Below are 9,796 nucleotides of genomic sequence, written 5' to 3' on the forward strand. Positions count from 1 at the left end.
AGTCCTGCATACCCTCAGTAGTTTCATTGTTGTAGTTACTTTATATCTGCTACTAACTGCTGCATAATATCTCTTAACTTTGATTTGGCTTGAGAATCGTCCTTGGCACTAACTACCGACTAAGTGGTAACCTTCAGCCCTGGCTCTTGTGTCCTACGGGATTCCTCATTACGTCGCACAACTGCAAGTAGTTCGTCAAGAGACTTTACAGTGTCAAACGTATGACTAGATGCATCTTACAGGCCCTGCTGTAGCCGAAGATCTTCCAGGAAAACAGCACACAGAGCACTTACACCTACAGCCTGAGCAAATACATCCTCCCGAGGCAAGTGAGTTAACTGATTATAAACGTCCAGTTTCCACCGTTGACGAACTAGGTTGGTATTATGGAGTTCATTTTGGCTGTACTAACGAGTCTATGCATAGTCCAATCATAATCACGCACCGAAATTGAAATCGGATGGGTAAACTGTCATACAGATTTCGGTCGACTGCAGGATTTGCAAAGCATGTGCACCGCTAACTCGTTGTCAACAGATATATTCTAAATCTCTTCATGTTTTTAATCAAGGTGCTCACATGATTTGATGCACTTTGCGATGTAAGACTCGTTTTATCCCAATATATATCTTGATTATCGATCATATCGTCTTTTGTTTGAAGCAAATGCAAGTGATACGAGAGGTGGAATCTGAATTGTCCATAGGAGAGGTATAGAAGGGACATAACTTGTAAAAGCCACTGGTGACACTAGCCCAGGAATTCCAGCCTAGTTCGGCAAGGGTGGAAACTGGTCTCTCTTGCCTGGGGAAGACAGAGCCAATAACTCGACATCCCAAGTCACTAAAACTGAATGTGTTTAGCACTGTAGAAGCTACCGACGAGAGGTTTTTCCCACCACAGTAGCAAACAATTGCGATATGCTAGCACTGTGATATGATCAAGGGATACATTGCAAGCCTTACCATTTAGAGACCACAACATTGCACTTCTGACACCTGCTGTGGAGTGTTCCTTACTCTAAAGTAAACTCATACCACCAGACGTCACAGCTTACCCCACCTTCACCAGAATCACAAGTAACGAATTTCTCAGTTGTGCAACATTAGGAGGATGTGTTATACTAACTGCAGGGGCTAATAGGGATACGGGAGGAGGAGAATGCACATCCATTTTTTCAAAACATCTGGGTCATCAGCCTTTCGAATAACAACCATGTCTTTTAGGGTCTTAGGCACAGCTTCCATTTCATCAGACCTCAGATATATAACGTGTTACACTACCTCGGACGCGTTTTAGATGGTAACAACTTCAATGGAAGTCAATTCATTCTAAATCTGCGTAAGCAAGTCTTTCCAGAATTACCCAAATTACAAACAAAAATACTCTGATATGTTTTGTTGGTTGGTTGGTTGGTTGGTTGGTTTGTTGTTTAACGCCGCACTCAGCAATATTCCAGCTATATGACGGCGGTCTTAAAATTATCGAGTCTGGACCAGACAATCCTGTGATTGAAATCATGAGCATCGATCCAAGTAATTTAGATCGATGACATGCATCAACCAAGTCAGCGAGCCTGACCACCCGACCACGTTAGTCGCCTTTTACGACAAGCAGAGTCACCTTTTACGACAAGCATGGGTTGCTGAAGATCTATTCTACCCTGGAATCTTCACGGGTGTGATATGTTATGTGACATGATTAGATATAGTAAAGTAAACAAGCAGTGTAATTATGTCTTTGTTACTGTGACTCACAGTTTGTTATTTTATCAAATAGCTATCAATTTAAGTAAATTAAATACTAATTCTTCCAGACTTCATGGAAATTATATCCAATTGCTTTGTATTTAGATAGATATCTGCACGTCTATGGGTAAAATATGCTGACATTATCAAGTTTTTCGTGTTTATATGTACCTACTTGTTTAAATATTATTTCAATCTTGAAAATATATCCCTTTCAATATCTTCCTCTAATTACACAAAAAAGTAGTTATGTTTGTGTACATAGCTCGTTAAAAAGGTATGCCAATTATATAGTTTCGTTGGAAATCCAATATTGCCGCCAATGGACATTATGGGATATATTTCGCCTTGGGAACATCAAAATTCACTACGAGAGTTACAAATAGAAAGTTAATATATCTTTCTAGTGCAAGATGACCCTATCTTCCCACAAGACTAATTGCAACAGTTGAACATGTTCAATATCATATTCTTCCATTTTAACTCAATTATGTGAAGAAATAACTATTGGACGTATTCAAGGAACTTGTCTTATTAATATTGTGTTAATAATACATTTGTGTTTTTGTGAAACAATTGGAAAATTGTAAGGTATTAGAAAAAAAATGTCCTCCTTAAACTTTTTTATGATGCTCAGAGTTGAAATTCTGCGTGAAATGTTTACCTGTTGTTTATGTCGACCATTCTATAAAAAAATAGAAACATTGTGGATGGCTGTTTACTTGTTTAATATCAGTTATTACATTTTTTCTTCAGTATTAATGCAGAAAATATTTATCAATGAGGGGAGTAGCAATGAGGAGAGCAACTGTTTTTAAATGGATGTTTTTGATGACATTTTAAGCTGTTGACTACATATCCAGGTGAACTACAGAACATTGGCACTATTTTCTAATACTTTCTAATGGCTCTGTTTCGTACACCATTTTTTTTACACCATTTTATTCCGTGGGTTTGATGACCTTATGTGTGTACCAAGACAGCCACAGAACTACCAACTTTCTCGCAGAACAAAATAGTTTGTATATTCAAGATGCCAATAGTAACAGCCTTTTGAGTTGGGTGACATCAACACGATTTGAATAGTACCATTTTTGCAAATACATGTCTCAGTAGGTCAGTGCAGTATAATGCATTGAATTCAAGTACACACAATAAAAATGGCCGACTCCGTCAACATAGCAGGAGGGATTTCCAAAGTGTTGTCACTGAACGTGTGACAATTAGGTGTTTGTCGTCATTGCTGAATTGGCCGATAATTGGTTCTGAAGTAATTATAATTTCCTAAATAAAACAGAAAGATGTTTAAGGTCAGTTTACGAAGAGAGTAGATAGTATTAAGTTGCATCCTCCATCATGTACACTAGGTGGGCTGTAGCGAGAATATTCTATCACAGCCATGCTGCCAAAAACCTTTAAAGCTATACAAACCGTGTAATCAGGCCAAAATAGATAGATCACATGTTTAAACAATGACGACCATACACACGGAGACAATATTTGTTTGTAGAGTAACACCAGCTGTAAGAGCTAATATACCTTGGCCGCTGAAAAGCAGTGCATTTGTTTCTATCTCTTTTGAGAATCATATATTGGTAGGAGCTGTGTGTCACAATGATATGTCCACAAAAAAAGTTAGAGTAATGCAATTTGAGACAATACCACGTAGATTAAGTATACGTACGTATTGTAACAATTGTGTAGTTATTAATGTAAGAGACTGACATATGTGATATAATATCATATTCAGTCAGACGTTGTGAAGGATTATTTAATAAGTATTAAGAGGTTGCCATAAGAGCACAAAGAAATATACTCTACAAAAAAATGAAACGCAAAACGGACATTTTTGGACATAAAAGCAAAATAAGCGGACCAGGAGGTGCAAAATTGATGAGATTTAATGTGTTATAGTGTCAGGGACAAATTTCCCGAATTAGAATGATCACAACAAGGACATGCAAACCATCAGTCAGGAGAGACGTACGATTCGGAAAAACGCACCCAGTGCATTAACAAAAGAACCATTGAGCTGCACGTACTACACGTGCAGCAGCACTGTGACCGGTATTAAAGTGCAGGGTTTTTGATTGCCTGGCATCTGCGTCGATCGAACAGTTGCAGGTTCAACAACATGCCAAGTTTAACATTAGTGCAAAGAAATAACATCATAGGCTGCTTGCTGGCAGGGGAATCCTGATCAGCTGTAGCCAGTGTTTTCAATGTAGCGGCCAGCACCATCACATATGTGATATAATATTATATGTGGTAGGAGAATATGGGATCGGTTTCAACAGCAGTGGTCAACACGTGATTGGCCAAGGTCCGGACGATCAAGGGTAACCACCCCGCCCAAGATGGCTACATCCGACTGCGCAAGCTACGTGAAAGGACGACCACAGCAGCCTCAACCGCATCCCAAATACCTAGACTGCGCAGAATATCAGACAGGACCGTACGAAACCGTTTAAGAGCAACCCGTCTACGAGCAAGACGTCCTGTTCGACGCGTCATATTGAGTTGACAGCATCTTCAACAATGACTGCATTGGTGTCGTCAACACAAGGTATGGCCTCAACTGCTACAATCTTATTAAAATCATAACTTAGTTCTCGCGAGCGCTAAATAAAGATCTGAAGACACCCCAATAGGGGTCACGTCAGATCGACCTTTCAACCGACCATCCAGAGCTGTGCTTATCAGATTATGAAAGTGACAATCGAAATGTGATTTCTAATGATGCAACCTCGAAAACTTTATTCCGAACGATAGTTATGGGTTTAACGACTGAATGCATTCAATCTAGCCCATCTATTAGCCATTCCAGTATCTTCTTTTGTGCAGGTTTCAAAATTGTTTCGAGTATTTGTCAAAATGTGTTTCGAAGCGTAGTCGCCAATTAGTGCCGTAAAGCACGAGAAAGCTGCCTTCTGATTCGCGCAAGGTCGGTCTGACGTGACCCGTAATGGGATGTCCTCAGATCTTTGTTTAGCGGTAGCGAGAACTAAGATCTGATTTTAATGAGATTGCAACAGCAATGGAGTGATCTCTGGTTCAGCGATGAATCAAGATTCCGCCGCCATCAAGGGAATTGAAGAGCACTGGTCTACGCTGGAAACTGTGTACAGGAAGTGGACAGGTTTGGTGGGGTTGCGTTATGATGTGGGCGGCTATCTCTCATCATGGCAGAACAGGTTTGGTCCATATCCAGGACAACCTTACGGCTCAACGATACATGAACGGAATTCTCCTACCACATGTCCTCCCAATTGCAGTCAAGGGCAACGTTGTATTCCAGCAGGACAATGCTCAACTGCACACAGCTCGGATCACAAGAGGCTGTCTACACAACAACGTTGATGTTCTCTCCTGGCCCTCCAGATTCCCGGATTTCAACCTGATAGATCACTTGTGGGATGAATTAGATAGACGGCTACGGCGACGTCAACCGCAACCCAAGTCGTTGAAGCAGGTGGCTTTGGTGTTGCAGGCCGAGTGAACTACCATTCCATAGGATTTGATTCACATACACGTCTCTTCCATGGGCAGGAGATGTCATGCCGCTATCAATTCCAATGGGGGGACACACGCGTTATTGATGTAGCTGACCTTCACTTTCGACTTTTTCTATGTACCGATAACTGAGATGACTACATTCACCTAGTGTTCTCTCCACTGCATTTTGGCTCAATACTTTGTACAGTTCCTCCTATAAATGTATTTTCCTATCTCGCACAAATCTGGCTTTACGGTTCTTTTTTTTTAAGAGTTCATGATGTTTTTTTAATAAAAATGGAGGCCTAAATATTTTCAGAAAAGTAGAACAAGCAAAAGTTCACAAATGTTACCGTGTGGTATATTGTAGTTTTTTTTAAAAAAAGAACACACTTAAAAAAATAGTGTTTACTCGCATTTAACGGACATCATTTCTGTAAAAATATTTCATTGTTAAATGGTCCACTGTGATAAAGTGACAGACAAGCGTAGGCGTTATCTTCCTTTAAATATCCCACGCTAATGTACCGAGATTCCCTTATCCAATTTAATGAGGTGTGACTTTCATAATAGAAGCTGCACCGATACGGAGTGCCTGCAGAAATTTAACAAGTTATATTTCCTTATATTGCTTTAACATGCCACTAATGAGCGCTTTATCGTTTTACTAGTTAGAAGGCCTAGTTATTCTTTATCATATAATAGGTGGGTTTCTCGGCAGCATAAAGCCAACGGATAAAAACGATATCCGTTTGGGTCATATGCAGATATAGATGCAAATATCAAAGGTCAACTTCGGACTCATTTCACTGTTTATAAACAAACATGGCGTCGCCCTTATCATTCGGCGATCGAATCGAATTAACCAACGTAAATCCGGAGAAATAACTTGGATAATTGCATAAAATATGTGTCTAACGGTGACGTAGCTGCGTCATTTTACAAGTTTAGGCAACTTTGGAGATTGGGAAACAATATTGCGAGGGCTTTAGCCAAGCGGGATCACTTTCCATAGCTGTGCTTGTAGACCTTTGTGGCTTGGAATCTTTTCCACAAATTCAAACAGCTGGATTTGGCCAAAATGCATTCGAATAGTTACCTTGTTTCATATTGTCGCTGTGAGTACATCTGACTGCACTTCGTAACGTTATGACATATCTGGCTGACTGTCAACAACATCTGACTGGCCGTGACGTTTCATGGACTAGGGTTAGAGTAGCTTCCCCTTGATAAAGGGCAGTTAATCAATCGGTCACACCGATGGATTGCCGCGAAAAAACAATTAAAAACAATTTGTGTAGGCAATTGTTGTTTTGCATATATGTAGTTACCCAACTTTACCATTCCAGTTTCAAACTGGCGACTTTTATTCGAGACTACGGTTTTAAAATTATTTTGAAAAAATTTCAAATCCATATTTGAAAACTGATCAATAGAAAATGGCCAAATGTGTATGACATTACTTCCCACAGGCTATGGAAAGCAATAGATAAACAATGAAGCAAGGGATAAACGATGTCTCGCGTTCGGAATCAGTCGTCAAGTCCATAACTGTCGTTCGAAATACCAGTGGTTTACCTTTTTGAGGTTGCATAATTAGAAAACACATTCCGACTGTCAGTGTCCCAATCTGGTAAGCAACACCCTGATTGATCGGATGAAAGGTCCTTCAGACGTGTCATCTGACGTGTGATGTGCTCAGAACTGTGTTGAGCAGTAGCGAGAGTGGAGACATGATTTTCATGAGATTGATTTTCCACCTCGTCGATATTTGAAAATGCCCATTTTAAAACCACCTTAAGCCTGTGTGCTTAACAGTAAGGCCAAACAGAGTTGAATGGGAACCGACAAGCTAAGTTGACCAGTCACTTGAAAGATGTTAGGTCAGCATTGTTGCTGTTGTGTGACGCTGTCAGTTGCACCACATCACTGATCAGTGAAAAGAATCTAAGCTGCACTAGTTTCTGTTTCAACCAGTCTGTTTGTGCAGCAGCAATATGAGACAAACATTCACACCATTCACATCATGCACGGTACAGGGAAAATCATTAATATAAACAGCAACTATAAATCTGGTGAAATTCCCATTGACTTTCAATCATAAGTCCCACTTCCCGTATGTGACAAAAGTGGCAAGATGTTTGTCAAAAGGAAACATTTACAGTTACATTGATTTGTAGATACGTTGATAATTAACTAAATTAACTGATACTTGACTGGTGAGTGAGTGAGAAAGAGAGTTGGGTTAAACGCCACTTTGAACAGTATTCCAGTTATATCATGGGGTTATATTTTGTCTGGACCAACGAGTTTATGCATAGTCCAATAAAAATCGCGTTACGAAATCGACACCTGGTTCCTAACCCCGTGCAGATTTTGGTCGATTGCAGGATTTGCAAAGCATGTGTACTGCCAAATCGGCATCAACAGATATTGTCCAAAGTTGTATTGTTTTAAATCAAGATGCTCTCGTGATTTCATGCACTTCACGAAGTGAGACCCGTTATGTAATATAGGTTTTGATTATCAACCAGATTGTCTTGACTGGGCGCCGCCATATTGTTTAAAGCAAATGCAAGTGATAGAAGTTGTGGATTCCGTTTGGTAAATAGGAGAGTTATAGAAGGGACATGACTCATATTCGCTACTGGTGGCACCACTAACGAGCCCAGAAATTTCAGACTATTTCGGCAAGGGTGGAAACTGGAATTTTAAAGTCAGTTGATAACCATGCCTCGGGAAAATGAGGAATGGCGTTGAAAAACCTAGAAACGTAATCAGAACGAACTGTGATTCGTGCCTGATGGACACAACTCGACCGTCCTCAACCCGCTGGATGACGAATTATTTTTCTGACGCAAATTTTAATAAGATCTGAAAAGTGAAAGTTGTGCGACAATTGCGCTAGCGTGGCACTCGATCTGCCTGACTCAGACTATAAAATTACACAGAGATGTAGAATATTAAATGTCCTATCTGATGGTGTAAATTTAACAGCAAATATTAAACTCGTTCGAAATAAAGACTCTGCTTAGTGCTGTCCAAGATAATTGTTCTGCGTTGAAAAACGGCATATTTCTCAGCTGATAAAAGTACTGTGCGACGATTGGTTCTATTTAGCAGCTTAATGGAAAGTGTGAGTAAACAAAATACTGCCTTATATCTGATCGACATAAATATATATATCAAATAGATTTGTATGCTTATTTATAGCGTTATACATTCAATACAAAAAATAGCTTGCCGTTAATGATGAAAACTGAGTTTCCTCCATGACGTCAAAAGGCGACAGAGAGGTTACACAACCACAAAAATAGGGGGGAACCAAACTCAAATATCGATATTGAAACTTTTCATATGTTAGATATAAAACATAAACATAAGAAATGAAAAAATTATACTTCATAAAAAAGGAAACTACTAAAAACTGGCATAATTTCGTTTGATGTCAAGGCTGGTTTTATGTCTTTCACGACATCAGTGAAAAACGACATTGGTATTTGGATTAATGTAAATCTCACATAATTTTCGTTCATGGTATGGAAAAGCTCAATGTGTAAAATGGAATTGGGCGCTTTTTCGACAGAACATAAAATTACTCATTTTGCCATGTAAATAATGACTTAATAGATAAATGAGATGAGATGAGTGTATCTGAATTGGACAAAGCACGCACCTGTTTGGCATCATTTTCACGGAATCAAATACCAACAAGAATATTTCAAAACAAAAATAATATTGTCATATTGCACATTTTTTTTGTTCATTATTATCTGATTATTTCTATTCATCTCGACTCAGAGTTATACAATAAAAGATACAAAGAAAGCTCCTTCAGTATAGAATTATCAGGACAGATTCGACCAATGGTAACATGGCACGGTTTATATTTTTCATACTTTTTACAATTCTTGGAGAAATAAAGTAATCCCTTCAATATCCTGTTATCACAATATTACTAAAATGGTGATCCCATTTATTAAATGATTTAAAACGAAAGGAATATTTCATAAATCATTTGTGACTAACGCACCCTTGGCAAATCCCCGTTCTGTCCATCATACAACATAAAAAAAACATTCCTAGACCAAGACAATTCTTCTAAAAATGTGTACATATATATTAAACCAAAAAAGTTATCCATTTTGTTCAATTAATATATTCAGTTTTAGTTTTAAAATAAAGTGAAACAGCTATTCACTAACCTGTTTATATGAAATTACAACATTGACTTTTACACACCAAATGAATATGTATATGTTGCTGTTACATTTACATTTCATCTTCAAACACTTGTCTAAAGGAAAGAAATATCATATACGACACATTAAACTTGTCAATTTCTTACGTATCAGTATTCAAACTTCATTGATAACTATCCATAATGAAATTAATTGTGTGAAAATATATGTGAAATATACGCAAATTCTACATCATAATTGAACACTGATCGTGTTTACTTTATTCAGCGGCCTTCACCTCAAAGAAAATACCAAATATTTACAACAATGTTGACTATGACTTCAGTACCATTGACCAAATTTTACAACATG

Source organism: Haliotis rufescens, unplaced genomic scaffold, assembly GCF_023055435.1.
Source record: "Haliotis rufescens isolate VD_foot unplaced genomic scaffold, xgHalRufe1.0.p SCAF_18, whole genome shotgun sequence".
Classification (NCBI taxonomy): Eukaryota; Metazoa; Mollusca; class Gastropoda; order Lepetellida; family Haliotidae; genus Haliotis; species Haliotis rufescens.